Source organism: Hemitrygon akajei, chromosome 3 (genome assembly GCF_048418815.1).
Source record: "Hemitrygon akajei chromosome 3, sHemAka1.3, whole genome shotgun sequence".
In the NCBI taxonomy this organism is placed as follows: domain Eukaryota; kingdom Metazoa; phylum Chordata; class Chondrichthyes; order Myliobatiformes; family Dasyatidae; genus Hemitrygon; species Hemitrygon akajei.
Window position 1 is genome coordinate 139149353 of NC_133126.1, and position 15330 is coordinate 139164682.

Here is a 15330-nt window from a genome sequence, read left to right on the forward strand (position 1 = left end):
AACGTCGACAGTGCTTCTCCTTAAAGATGCTGCCTGGCCTGCTGTGTTCCACCAGCATTTTGTGTGTGTTGTTTAAATTTCCAGCATCTGCAGATTTCCTCGTGTTTGCTCTTGCTTCTCATATTCAGTTCCATTTAAAACAAAGGAATTAAATTTCAGAAATGGGGTTCACTACCTGTGTGTTATTACATTGAGTATTTAGAGGTATTTTTTACTGCCACATACTTCATTACCCGTAGTTGCTCAACAAGCTTCTGTCTCCTTGCTTTAAATAAATCAAACAGTACAAGATGATCAACAAAACATATGTAGACTTTAAATTAAATAAAGCACAAATGTATTTTACCTGAGAATGAACTAGAATATATTGAATCTGTAGTTGATTCCATTTGTTAACCTACATACAAAAATCTGCTCACCAAAGCTGGCTTCATTCTGGGTGACCTAAAATGCTCAGGAATTTCCAGTATCCACCACCAAAGAGGTTTGAAGCTGTATCACCTGGCTGAACTGCCAAAAATTATTAAAACGGCTGTAATGTTAATCAAAAATATTACATAAAATTAAAATTAAAACCTTGTCAAAAATATTTAAATACATTTAAATTAACTCTAGTATATAAAAACATAAATTGCATGAAATGTACTGTTTTCCCTGATAGCCATTCTCCTCCATAGAACTCCAATAGAGTTGCTTAGCCTGCACAAGGTCGAATCTTGCACATTTTAGACACCTCTAATGCAACTGACTGATGTTGAGTGCAAGGTTGTTGCTGCAGTACCACTCCACTAGTTGGCCTATCTCACTCCTATATGCCCTCTTGTCTCCATCTGAGATTCTACCAAAAATGGTTGTATAATGAGCAAATTTGTAGATGGTATTTGAGCTATGCCTAGCTGTACACTCATGAGTAAAGAGAGAGTAGAGCAGTGAGCTAAGCACACACCCCTGAGGTGCACTAGGGTTGATCGTTAGCAAGGAGAAGATATTATCACCAGTCTGCACAAATTGTGATCTTCCGGTGAGGAAGTCGAGGATCCAATTACAAAGAGAGTTACAGAGACTCAGGTTCTATAACTTAACAATCAGGATTGTGGGAACGATGGTGTTAAATGCTGAGCTATAGTCGATGAACAGCATCCTGACATAGGTGTTTGTAATGTCCAGGTGGTCTAAGGATGAGCGAAGAGCCATTGAGATTGCATCTGCCATTGACCTATTGTGGCGACAGGCAAATTGCAATGGGTCCAGGTCCTTGCTGAGACAGGAATTCAGTCTAGTCATGACCAACCTCTCAAAGCATTTCATCACCATAGATATGAGTGCTACTGGGTGATAGTCATTAAGGCAGCTCACTTTATTCTTCTAAGGCACTGGTATAATTGTTGCCTTTTTGAAGCAAGTGGGAACTTCTGCCCGTAGCAGTGACAGGTTGAAAATGTCCTTGAATACTCCTGCTAGTTGGTTGGCACAAGTTTTCAGAGCCTTGCCAGGTTCCCTGTTGGGACCTTCTGTCTTGCTAGGGTTCACCCTCTTTAAAGACAGCCTAACATCGGCCTCCAAGACGGAGATCACAGGGTCACTGTGTGCAGCAGGGATCTTCACAGCTATATTCTCCCTTTCAAAGTGGGCATAGAAGGCGCTGAGTTCATCTGCTAGTGAAACATCACTGCCATTCATGCTATTGGGTTTTGCTTTGTAAGGAAGTAATGCCTTGCAAACCTTGCCAGAGCTGACAAAGTAGTTTTAATATCATGGCCAAATAGCTTATATTCTACGTATATTTTTTATTCTGTACTCTCCAACCAGAAGAATTATATTCCCACAATCTACTACCTTTATCATATTTTTTGCCCAAATTTAGTAACTTTTTCAAGAGGTCGGAGTGTCGTGAGCATTTTATGTTTCATGCAGATGGAATTTAACTCAGACAAGTGGGAGATGTTACATTTTGATCAGCTAAACTTGGGCAGGGCTTACACAGTAAGTGCTAGGGCCCTGGTGAGTGTTGTAAAGATGTAGCAATACAGGTACTGTACATAGTTCCATGAAAGTTTCAGCGCAGATTGACAAGATGATGAAGCAGGCATTTTGCATCCTTTCCTCTGGTCAGGTCACTGAGTGCAGGAATTGAGAAGTCATGTCGCAACTGTGTAAGACATTGGTGAGGCCACGCTTGGAGTAGGGTGTTCAGTTCTGGTCATCGCTCTATAGGAAGGATGCCATTAAGCTGGAAAGTGTGCAGAAATGATTCATGGGGATGTTACTGAGCTTGGAGGGTTTGGTTCATAAGGGGAGGTGAAATAGGCTGGACCACTTTTCCCTGGAGCACTGGAAGCTGAGGTTTATGATGAGGGATGTAGAATAAGATGGATGGCCACAGACCTTTTCTAAGAGTAGGGAAGTCTGAAACTAGAGGACTTAGTTATATGGTGAGAGGAGAAAGATTTAAGTGGAACCTGTAGGGAAATATTTTCACACAAAGGGTAATGGGTCTTTGGAAGGAGTTTCCAGAGGAAGCTGCAGAACTGGGTACAATTAGGCACAAGGATAACAGGGCATTTGGCAAATATAGGCAGGTGGGGCCAGTTGGGCTGGAAGACCGATTTCAGTGTTGTGTAACTTTGACCTTAAAAAGGGATAGATTACAATTTATAGGCAATAGGCAATTTAATGTAACTTCGATCTCTGTGTGTTTCTGCTCTACAGAGAGAAGACCAACATTTTATTAGCTTTCTAATTGGTAATGATGGCTGTAATAGATGCCTCCTTAACCCAGGAACACTGAATTCTAGTATTTCATGCCCATTACCTCCTTTTGCTCAGATTGCTTCTGTAGTTCAAAGTTGAAAGTAAGTTTATTATCAAAGTACATACAACCCTGAGATTCATTTTCTTGCGGGCATACTCAATAACTCCCTAATAGAATAATAACCATTATGGAATCAATTAAACACTGCATGAACTTGCATTCAACCAGTGTGCAAAGAACAAGTTGTGCAAATCCAAAAAGATTAAATAATAATCATAAATAGACAAGCAATAAAGAGTCCTTGAAGGTGAGACTGTAGGTTGTGGGAACATTTCAATCATGGGGCAAGTGAAGCTGAGTGAAATTATCTCCTTTGGTTTAAGAGCCTGATGTCGAGGGGTAATAACTGTACCTGAACCTGGCGGTGTGACTCCTGAGGCTCCTGTATCTTCTTTCTGATGGCAGCAGTGAGAAGAGAGCATGTCCTGGGTGATGGGGTTGTTTTATGATCAATGCTGTTTTCCAGTGGTAACACTTCATGTAGATGTGCTCAATAGTGGCGAGAACTTTATCCATGATGGACTGGGCCTTATCTGCTACTTTTTCAAGTCAAGTCAAGTCAACTTTTATTGTAATTTCAACCATAACTGCTGGTACAGTGCATAGTAAAAATGAGACCACGTTTTTCAGGACCATGGTTCACATGACACAGTACAAAATACTAGACTGAACTACGTAATAAAAAAAAAACACAGAGAAAGCTATACTACAGACCTACATTGGACTCCATAAAGTGCACAAAAACAGTGCAGACATTACAATAAATAATAAACAGGACAGGAGGGCAGTAAGGTGTCAGTCCAGGCTGTCCTGGAAGACTTTGAGGAGTCTGATAGCTTGGGAGAAGAAACTGTTATATAGTCTGGTTGTAAGAGCCCGAATGCTTTGGAGCCTTTTCCCAGATGGCAGGAGGGAGAAGAGATTATATGAGGGGTGCATGGGGTCCTTCATAATGCTGTTTCCTTTGCGGATGCAGCGTGTAGTGTAAACGTCCGTGATGGCTGAAAGAGAGACGCCGATGATCTTCTCAGCTGACCTCACTATCCTCTACAGGGTCTTGCGATCCGAGATGGTGCAATTTCCAAACCAGGCAGTGATGCAGTTGCTCAGGATGCTCTCAACACAACCCCTGTAGAATGTGATGAGGATGGGGGGTAGGAGATGGACTTTCCTCAGCCTTCTCAAAAAGTAGAGACACTGCTGGGCTTTCTTTGATATGGAGCTGCTGTTGAGGGACCAGGTGAGATTCTCCATCAGGTGAACACCAAGAAATTTGGTGCTCTTTACGATCTCTACCGAGGAGCCATCGATGTTCAGCGGGGAGTGGTCGCTCCGTGCCCTCCTGAAGTCAACAACCATCTCTTTTGTTTTGTTCATATTAAGAGACAGGTTGTTGGCTCTGCACCAGTCCGTTAGCCGATGCACCTCCTCTCTGTAAGCCAACTCGTCGTTCTTGCTGATGAGACCCACCATGGTGGTGTCATCAGCAAACTTGATGATGTGGTTCAAGCTGTGTGTTGCAGCACAGTCGTGGGTCAGCAGAGTGAACAGCAGTGGACTGAGCACACAGCCCTGGGGGGTCCCCGTGCTCAGTGTGATGGTGTTGGAGATGCTACTCCCGATCCGGACTGACTGAGGTCTCCCAGTCAGGAAGTCTAGGATCCAGTTGCAGAGGGAGGTGTTCAGGCCCAATAGGCTCAGCTTTCCAATCAGTTTCTGAGGGATGATTATGTTGAATGCTGGAAAGTCTATGAACAGCATCCGAACGTATGTGTCTTTTTTGTCCAGGTGGGTTAGGGCCAGGTGGAGGGTGGTGGCAATCGCATCATCTGTTGAGCGGTTGGGATGGTACGCAAACTGCAGGGGGTCCAGTGAGGGGGGCAGCAGGGTCTTGATATGCCTCATGACGAGCCTCTCGAAACACTTCATGATGATGGATGTAAGTGCAACGGGACGGTAGTCATTTAGGCAGGACACTGAAGACTTCTTCGGCACGGGGACGATGGTGGCGGCCTTGAAGCATGTTGGAATGGTGGCGCTGCTCAGGGAGATGTTGAAGATGTCAGTGAAAACTTCTGCTAGCTGGTCTGCACATCCTCTGAGCACTCTACCAGGGATGTTGTCTGGTCCAGCAGCCTTCCGTGGGTTGACCCTGCACAGGGTTCTTCTCACGTCGGCCACGGAGAGACACAGCACCTGGTCATTTGTAGGAGGGGTGGACTTCCTTACCGCCACGTCATTTTCCGCCTCAAACCGGGCGTAGAAGTTATTCAGCGCATCTGGGAGGGAGGCATCACCTGCACAGTCAGGTGATGTTGTCCTGTAATTGGTGATGTCCTGGATGCCCTTCCACATGCGCCGCGTGTCGCCGCTGTCCTGGAAGTGGCTGTGGATTAGCTGGGCATGTGCACGCTTTACCCCTCTGATGGCTCGGGACAGTTTGGCCCTCGCTGTTGTTAAAGCTGCCTTGTCGCCTGCTCTGAAGGCGGAGTTGCGGGACCTCAGCAGCACACGCACCTCTGCGGTCATCCATGGCTTCTGGTTGGCACGTATAGTGATGGTCTTGGACAGACTAACATCATCAATGCACTTGCTGATGTAGCTGGTCACTGATGCTGTGTACTCCTCTCAGTTGGTAGAGTTGCCATCGGTTGCAGCCTCCCTGAACATGTGCCAGACAGTGTGCTCAAAGCAGTCTTGAAGAGCAGAGATGGCTCCTGCTGGCCAGGTTTTCACCTGCTTCTGAACTGGTCTGGAGCACCTGACGAGCGGTCTGTATGCTGGGATTAGCATAACAGAAATGTGGTCTGAGTACCCGAGGTGGGGGCGGGGCTCTGCCCGGTACGTGTCGGGGATGTTTGTGTAAACCAGGTCCAATGGGTTCTCCCCCCTCGTTGCAAAGTCCACATACTGATGGAATTTGGGGAGCACTGACTTAAGGTTCGCGTGGTTAAAATCACCGCTGACAATAAACAGACCATCAGGATGTGCGTTCTGCAGTTCGCTATTAGCCCCGTACAGTTCACAGAGCGCCTCCTTAGCATTAGCGCTGGGGGAAATGTACACACCGAGTGTAAGGACAGAGGTGAATTCCCGCGGCAAATAAAATGGTCTGCATCGAACTGCCACAAACTCCACTAACGATGAGCAGTGTCTGGAAACCAGCACAGAGTTCTTACACCATTCCGTGTCGATGTAAACACAGACACCGCCACCGCGGACCTTACCCGAGACAGCTGCATCTCTGTCTGAACGAAACAAAGCTAGCCCGTCTAGCTGGATGGCAGCGTCCGAAATCCCATCAGTGAGCCATGTCTCTGCGAAGACAAACGCGGAGCAAACTCTGTACTCCCGCCGAGTATTATGTTGGAGTCGGATGTAGTCCATTTTATTGTCCAGGGAGCGGACATTGGAGAGCAGAATGGACGGGAGAGCCGGCCGGCTAGAGTTTGCTTTTAGCCTGGCACGGACCCCTGCCCATTTGCCTCACTTCTGCTTCCTCGTACATTGCTTTCGACGTCTCCATCTCTGGCTCCCAGCATCAGGCAAGTCCGAGGATTGTAGGCCCATTCCCCTCAGCAAGCCGACGTCGCGTAATTCAACCAGCAGATCTTTGTGGAGGTTTGTTTTTGGGCGATCTCTGTATTGTAGTAGTATCTGGAGATGGTAGATAGCCGCTCTGTTATCCATGTGCCCTAATCGAAAATTGTGTATCAAACTTAAAATAGAAAATTAAATTAAAGTAACACCAGGTCTGAAAGGCCGCTGCTGCCGTGCCACGCTGCCTCATGGGATTTTTGTAGGAGTTTCCATTAAAGGGCATTGTTGTTTCCATAGCAGGCAGTGAACATACTCTCCACTGCACATATATAGAAGTTAGTCTAAGTTTTAGATGTCATTCCAAATCTCTGCAAACTCCTAAGGAAGTAGAGGTGCTGTTGTGATTTCTTCTTAATTGCACTTACATACTGGGCCCAGGACTGGTCCTCCAAAATAATAACACTGAGAAATTTAAAGCTACTGACCCTCTCCACCTCTGATCCTCTGATGAGGACTGGCTCTGGTTTCCTCCTCCTAAAGTAAGATGAGTAAGATGTTGTTGTTATGGCAAGACTCAGCCAGATTTTCCATCTCCATCTATATACTGATTCATCACCATCTTTGATTCGGCCTACGACTTTAGTGTTGTCCGCAAACGTGAAAATGGCATTGACTAAATTACACTTATGACTTAGCCAATATTCATAAGTGTAAAGTGTGATAGAGTCATAAATGTACCAACAATATAATTCTGGCATCTTCCCCCTTCCTTTCCAGTCCTGAAGAACAGTCTTGGTCCGAAACTTTGAGTGTTTATTCATTTCCACAGATGCTGCCAGACCTGCTGAGTTCCTCCAGCATTTTGTGTGTGTTGCCAACAATATGAAGCTGCCTTACTTAGCGGAAAACATGTTTTTAGTTGAACATGCCAAATTAATTACATCATGAACCATTACATTATTGACTTCAGAAATGTTAGCATCCCTTTTCAAAGCCACACAATTTATGTTACAACCTCCACTTGCTGTATAAAGAGTACTTAGGTGCCAGAAATATTGAACAAATAATGGTAAAGTAAATTTAACTGATTTGATATTGATTGGGTGTTACTTGGTCCCATTTATTACATGATTATCCCAAGCACTGTGATTATTAATTAGTCACTCTTCCTAGAATTGTGTATAATATTGCGAAGCGTAGGAGGGTTAATGGTGCCTAACGACAACTCCTTTGCTTGTATCTTTGGAAACAGCTCTACTTCCATCTTTAAAATCCATATTTTTCCCTTTCAGGGTTCTTTTGGAGACCTTGACCTGGAGTTACACGGTGCTCTCGGGGTTTCACAACTGGCCGTTGCTCAGCATGCCAAGGGCTTGGCCTAAAAGTTCAGCTCACTTTCGGAGGGCCAAGATCTCGTGGTTCTGGAGACGGGCAGGTCGAAGGTCGGTGTCATGGCAGGAGATCGCTGTGACGTCGGGGGAGTCAGAAAATCTACAACTGTGTGCCCAGGGACCCGAGATCTTTGGGCACAGAGCTTGGAAAAAGCAACGCAATGGACTTTTAACTTTGTAAACCAGCTGTTTGTTATGTCTTTGCTCTCGCTGTGAAACGGAGACACCACTTTCTCCATTATTAGGGAGAGAGAGAGTCTGTGGTATGTTGAATGCCGGGTGAACAATGTAGTCTTTGGGGTAACTGCAAGTCTGTGTCTCTTCTGTTGCATTGCTCACGCTTGAGTGATGGGTGACAGGTGCCGATGCTTTTTTTAGCCGGTGGGGGAAGGGGGGGATTGTTGATTGCTGCTGCTTATGCACAGGAGGGAGGGGAGCTGGAGGGGACATATGGGTTCTAACTTGTCGTTCATTCTTTGAGGCACCCCTGTTTTTGTGGATGGTTGCAAAGACAAAGCATTTCAGGATGTACAAAGTATATTGTAAACATTTCTCTGACATTAAATGTACCTTTGAAACCTTTGAACCTTTGGTATTTAGCAATATAGTCTATCTACTACCTCCTAAGCAGCATTTACCCTTCTACTTCCAGGGTTACACCTGGGGAAGAAGGCATCAGAGGTGGTGCCCAGTCCAACAGATGATGCAGGTGATTTTTATTGTCATCACAAGACCCTGCTGGACATTGGTAATGTAGAATACTGCCAGTCTGATTCACTGGTTCTTTGGTAAGACAGGGGAGCTGTGTTGCCTTGGATGTGGCACAAACTTGGCCCTCATATCTTGGGGTTACTTGTTGCAACTGCCGGGAAAGGAGACACAGGAGCTGTCTTTGTGTTGCTGGATTCTGTTCTGGTTTGGGAGCTGGTCTCTCCCATCAGTGTTGTTATCCAGTGTTTGCTCAGTGGAAGACAAGCTAGATTGTGTTCATCTGTGGCTGTACTTGCGTGATCTGAGGAACTGCGGCAAGCTTGTTCTTGCAGAAACGTGCCACCAGGACAACATCTATGCACTGTCAGTTTACAGACCATGACCCTCAGGGACTTAGGCTGTATCATTATTTATTTACTTTTATATTGCTATATTATTTTTTGTAGTGATCTATATTTTGCTTTCATAATTATATATGCTATATGTGTTCCAGCAATTCTTTTCCCTTCCTTATTTGCCTCATTCTGCCTTTTTGTGCACTGCATTATGGATAGGCATCATGCTTTGAAATATTCTAACCTAACAAATCTCCCACTTCTTTTATGCCTCTCCTTGAAATTTATCTTTCTCCTTAGGATTTTAATGCTGCCCTAATGCTTCCTGTTTTGTTTGACCCATCCTCATTTTTTATTCAAATGTCGTTCCTATTTTACTTATTAATTACAAAGCAGAAGGAAGCCATTTTGCCTATCAGCTCCCAGGAGAGTAATCCCATCAGTCCCACTTACCCTCTTATTTCAGCATAATACTGCACCTTATGCTCCCTCAATGTCCCTCAACATTTCATTGATCATGTTGCCACTTGGTTACACCAGGGGTATCTTTGAGTTATGGAATGAAACCAGAATGTGAGGGTGGGGTGGGATGTGGAGGGTGAAGCCCCACGAAGTCACAGGGAGAACTCACAAATTCCACAAGGACAGCTGCCAAGTTCAGGAGCAAACATGGAAGGGTCTCGGCCTGAAACGTCGACATCGCTTCTCCCTATAGATGCTGCCTGACCTGCTGTGTTCCACCAGCATTTTGTGTGTGTTGTTGTTTGAATTTCCAGCATCTGCAGGTTTCCTCGTGATTAACCTCAGGAACCATGATGTAGCAGCACTAACTGCTGCACCATTTTGTAGTTACCAGAGGTTTCACTACACTGAAGGAACAACAATTTTTTTGCATGCTACTGAGTGGGAAATTCCTCCCGTTGATGTATGTAATGACAGCCATTTGTTAGAGGATCACATCCATGTAACCACCTACAGCTCCCTCCACGGCTGAGCCACTTTGAACTGCTTTTACTCCCCTCCAGTAAGCAAGTTCAAGATGAACAATGACAAGAACATTTCTGTTGGGGGAAACAGTGTCATGTAATGAAGAAAAGTTAACTAATTAAGCAAGTAAACTCATTAAAGCAATGATATTGCATAGTCTGATATGAAAATGTGATTAGTAGTTGCTCCAGTACAGAATGTGTTATACTTCATTGACAGTGACAAAGTGTGTAATAAATCACTGTCAGCATATCATTTAAAATAATAAACACATAGGAAGTTGAAATATGATTATTTCCTAACAGTCTGTTTGGAAATTAACTACATTTTGCCACTTGGCTGTCCTCTGACTTTCAACAGCTTGGCTCCAGGTTAGCTTATTTAATTATGCATTCATTGACAATTCAGAATGTCAAAAGAGTTCTGCTTTTATAAATTAAGGTTAATTACAAAGAAAAAACACCAGAGGGCATTTTTGTTTTACTTCATGCGAGCAAGGTCATGGACTTGGCAGCTGATGAAGTACAGGAAAGCCTGGTGGAACTTCCATCACCAAACAATTAATATGCAAGCAGATCCTACTATTTTGATCAACCAATAACAATCAGCAAAACCTTGGCTAAAGTGCTGATGAAACAGACGGTACATAACCCAGTGCTCTAAATGAACTGAAGATACCAGTCAGAGCTACAGGACACAGCAGCTGAAAATGTGCCCTCAGGTTCCAGTGGAATCAAAGTCCCACTCTGTCAGTGCACGCTCTACTCTCCCAATGCACATGGTGCTTCTTTTGGCCAGGGGTCCAAATCAGGAGAAGGCTTAGAGTTGGCATGGTGGGAGTCATTGTATCTTTTCTCCAAATGTCTGGCTATTTGGTGGTAAGACTTGGAACAGTAACACCTTGCACATTAATTCAAAAAGAGCGAACCCAGAAATGAATGATAGAGAAGCACCAAATGGTGCAAATTTCCCTTCTGGAATCATCGGGAATTTTTGTGGATGCACGTGTAGATCTAGGTTTGGCTTTCTGAGTTACGTCAAGATCTGTTAATGAACCACAGGGGAGATTATCGCATGATAAGGGATAACAGTGATAAAATTCGTACCAAGCTTAGCTTTTGGAATTAACTATTTTTGGTGAAAGATGGCCAGAGCTGGTTGAAAGGAAAAGTCCACTTATGGAAGTGGGATTCCCTGGAATTGAACAGGGTTTACTTTCTCAATCCTGACCTCTGGATTATTAAAAGGATTGAAGGAGGGTTGGCAGTTCCTAGTCCACATACCCTTTGCCATTGAACGCTTTTCAGTAACTTGGAGAAAATTTTTCACTGATGTTTAACGGTCTGAACTTGCAGTCTTCTGCAGCAGAATAATTCACAAATACAGCCTGGGAATGTATACACAGGTGTTTTTCTATATGATTCTAGATTTTAAACATTAATTTTGGATGTGGTTTTAAGCAATAATTGAATTATGTAATTCAAAATATACATAAATAATAAATCATTATGTACATGTGGTGAGTTAGCATAGTGGTTAGCACTGCGCTTTATAGTACAGGGGACCTGCGTTCAATTCCTGCCTCTGCTTGTCAGGAGTTTGTACTTTCTCCTCATGACCACATGGGTTTCCTCCGGGTGCTCTGGTTTTCTCCCACAGTCCAAAGACAAACCAGTTGATGCTAATTGGTCATTGTAAATTGTTCTGTGATTAGGCTAGGTTTAAATTGGATGATTGCAGAGCAGTGTGGCTCAAAGGGCTGGAAGGACCTATTCCACGAGGTAGCTCAATAAATAAATATATTTGGACATGAGATTGCATAAGGAGAGCTAATTGAGAAGTTAAGTTTGTTTAGAGTTTTGCCTCACCTGCCAAAAAAACTCACTAGCTCACCACCAAAATCTTCACTGGGAAAGTGAACGGCTGAAGTGTCCTTGATGCAGCCTGCTGTCCAAGATCACTAGCCTGCAGTGACTGCCCAGCCACACTGACTCAAACCCAACGCAGAGCACTCGCCAAGCTGCCCCCCCATTATGAAAGTCATTCTACAGGGAACAACTATGCACGTGAAAACAAATGTAAGCGTATCAGAGTCAGAAAGAGTAGAATTTATAATTTATAATGGGGAAACATAAAAATGGCGAAAGATAACACAAATTGTTTTCCAGAAATGCTCGGAAACCAAAACCCTTATGAATAAAAAGGAATTAAAGGAAATTACCCGTAGGGAAAAATACTGGAGGAATAAATGGTACTGAGGGTGGATAAACGCGCAGGTCTTAATAATCAACAAACAGAAGTAGCCATGGAAATTATAAATGCATTATCTTTATTCAAAATTTAATGGATGACAGAATGGTTCTTACAAATTATGTTGTGTCAAATATAAGCTCACTATTCAAAAATCTAGGGAGAGAGACAGCAGGAGACTACAGAACAGTTAGCCCAACACTAGTAGTAGGGAAAAATAAAGCTACCATAAAGAATGTGATTACGGGGCAAAAATATCTAAATATCAATGGGATTAGAGAAAGCAGCATGGATTTATGAAAGGGAGATGGTGCTTGACAAATCAACTGGTTTTTTGAAGATCTAATTACTAAGAGAAGATAAGGGAGAGCTAGTGGTAGTGGAGTACTTAGATTTTCAGATGGCCTTTTAATAAAATCCCACATATGGAATTAATACAGAAAATGAAAGGATATGGGATAAGCAGTAAAATACTGGCAAAGAATAACCATTAGCTGACAGACAGGAAACAAGAGTATGAATAGGTAGTGAGTACCACAGCGATCAGTCCTTGGGCCCCAACAGATCACAAAATAAAGTCACAATTTCGATGAGGGAACTGAACATATTCTAGTTCGTTGATAGCATGAAATTTAGTGTGATTGTAAATTGTAAGGAGGTCACAGAGGCTTCAAGGTGACAAACAAGTATCTGTGCAAATACATGGAAGATTCCGTGTAATGTGAAGTTATCACAGAGTATTATGTAAATAGTGATAGATTCAGAAATGTTACTGCACATTTGGAAGGGTTTTGATTTGGAGGGGCTCTTATATACCAGTCACTGAATGCTGGCATGCAGGTGTAGCAGGCAGTCAAAATGGCAACTGGTGCACTTGTCTGATTGGGAGGAGTTGTGAGTACAGGAGCAAGGATGGAGGGCCTTGGTGTTTAATGTGAGATTTTGATCTCCTTACCTGAGAAAATATATATTCGAGTACGTCAAAGAATCACCAGAGCAATTTCTGCAATGATAGGACGATCATATAAGAAGAAATTGGATTGACTAGGCCTATATTTACTGGAGTTTCAAGGAGGGATATCCTTGAAACTTATATAACCTTAGCAAAGTTCAATTAGAACTTTTCTTCTGGTTGGAGGTCTAAGTCCAGGAATCAAAGTCTCAAGATATGGTTAAGATATTTAGGATTGAGGTAAGAAATGGCACAGGTTGTAGAGTCAATGGCTCACAGCATCAGAAAACTGGGGCTCAATCATGATCTCAGCTGCTGTCTTTGTGGAGTTTGCAGGTTCTACCTGTGACTATCTGGATGTCCTTTGAGTGCTCTGGTTTATTCCCACATCCCAAAGAAATGCAGGCTGTAAAGTTAATTGGCCAATGCTTCTAGTGTGTAGGTGAGTGGTTTAACTTGGTTGAGGAGAATGTAAGGAAAAAAATATGGGTATGATTAGCTTAAGTGGGTGGTTGATTACCGTAGATGTCGGATTATAAGCCGCTACTTTTTCCCCACATTTTGAACAGCTTTGAACACTGCGGCCTTTACTACGGTGCGGCTAATGCATGATTTTTTTCATGCCTCGTAACAGTAGACCAATAAAATTGATGAGTAGTTCACAGAGGTCCAATGAAATTGTACGATAAATCAAGCGCACTTTCACAATTAAATTATTGTAAATCAGTCATTTGTACTCACCCTCATCAACATGGAAAACACTCGAAGAAAAGCATTGTGCTGCCTTTATGGCAGTTACTTAGTTTATAATATTTTCGCTTAGTAATTCATTTTCTAGTTAAAGTTAGAAGTGTTTTAACTATATTTGTTTTCTGTACTACATCGCGGGATGCTATGACGTCACACCCGGTTTCGCCGCGTCTTGTGGGAAAAATACCAGTTTGCGATAAACAGGAAGGAGGGGGCGAGCACATTACGCGAGCGGCATTAGATCTGAGCGAACGCTACTTTTAAGTTAAAGGCGATCAATAACTTTTCCTGGTAGGCTGCAGTATATATATTTTTTACCAGTCGTTAGGAGATATTGGAATGTTGTTCAGTAAAAAAGTATACGCAACGTATATTTAAAAGTAGCCGCGTTACAGGCACGGTTCGAAAAAAAGCATTTGCAATATGTATTTGTTTATGTTACCATATGGATTTAATTAAAAGTTAAAAAATCCTCACGTGTAATATCTTTCTGTGTAAATATCTCATATTACAACGTGGGACACCTGCGGCCGAAAATCCGGTGCGGCCGAAAATCCAGTGCGGCCTAAAATCCGGTGCGGCCTGTACAAGTACAAAATTGATTTTCTTTCTAAAATTAGAGCCAGCGGCTTTTAATCAGGTGCGCTCTGTAGTCCGGAATCTACGGTAGTTGGTATGGACCATAGGGCCTCTTTCTGTCTTGTACCTTTATGTCTCTATTGTTCACTCAGAAGGTGGTGAACTCGTGAAGTTCTCTAGAACAAAAGATTGTGGAGGCCAAATCATCATTTTTTAAATACATATATTTCTGGATACAGCAGGCATCAATGGCATGGGGGAAGTGTGGGGATATACCATTGAATAATGGAGTATGCTTGATGGGTTGGGTGATCTTCTTCCCTATTTGTGACCACTCACTGCTGTAAAAGGCCTTTGAACATCTTTGAAAGTCAGGGGCATATCAAGATCATTCAAGTACCGTAGTTTAAAATAAATCCAAAATTTAAAATATCTTTAAAAACTTAAATTGATTAACAACTTGTAGATAATGTAAAATCCAGACATTCATCCGTCTACATTATGGATATTCCAGTATAGTGTGTTCCCATCAGCAGAATAATGTGGCAAAATTGCTTTGTAACTAACAGACAGGTTCTCCAGAAAACCAGTGCAATTACAGTGGAAACATCAGTAAATTGGGGCATTAGTATACTAATGCTAAAGATTTTACTCAGATTGGAGAGTCTTTTCATTGTCTAGGTCAGCATTCTCTAATGTAAGCTGGAGGACCAGGTGCCCTTTGCATTTTGCCCATTTTATCGGAGCATCTGCGGTCCATCTCTGGATTCAGTGACGGTCAGTGGAGGAGCAGGAGGGCAGATGGGTCAACATTTGCCATCTGTCTTGCCTTTCAATGTCCAGGCACAAACATCAATAACAAGTTGCAAGGAACAGTGGGCTAATGGTTAGAAAGATGTGGCACAAAGTAAACAAAATAAATCTCTAAACATAAAAAGATGGAGAACGAATGTAGTACATTGCCACCTTGTTTGGCACTCAGGATGTATCTCCAAGCATGAGTGGAATCAGTTCCTAAATGCA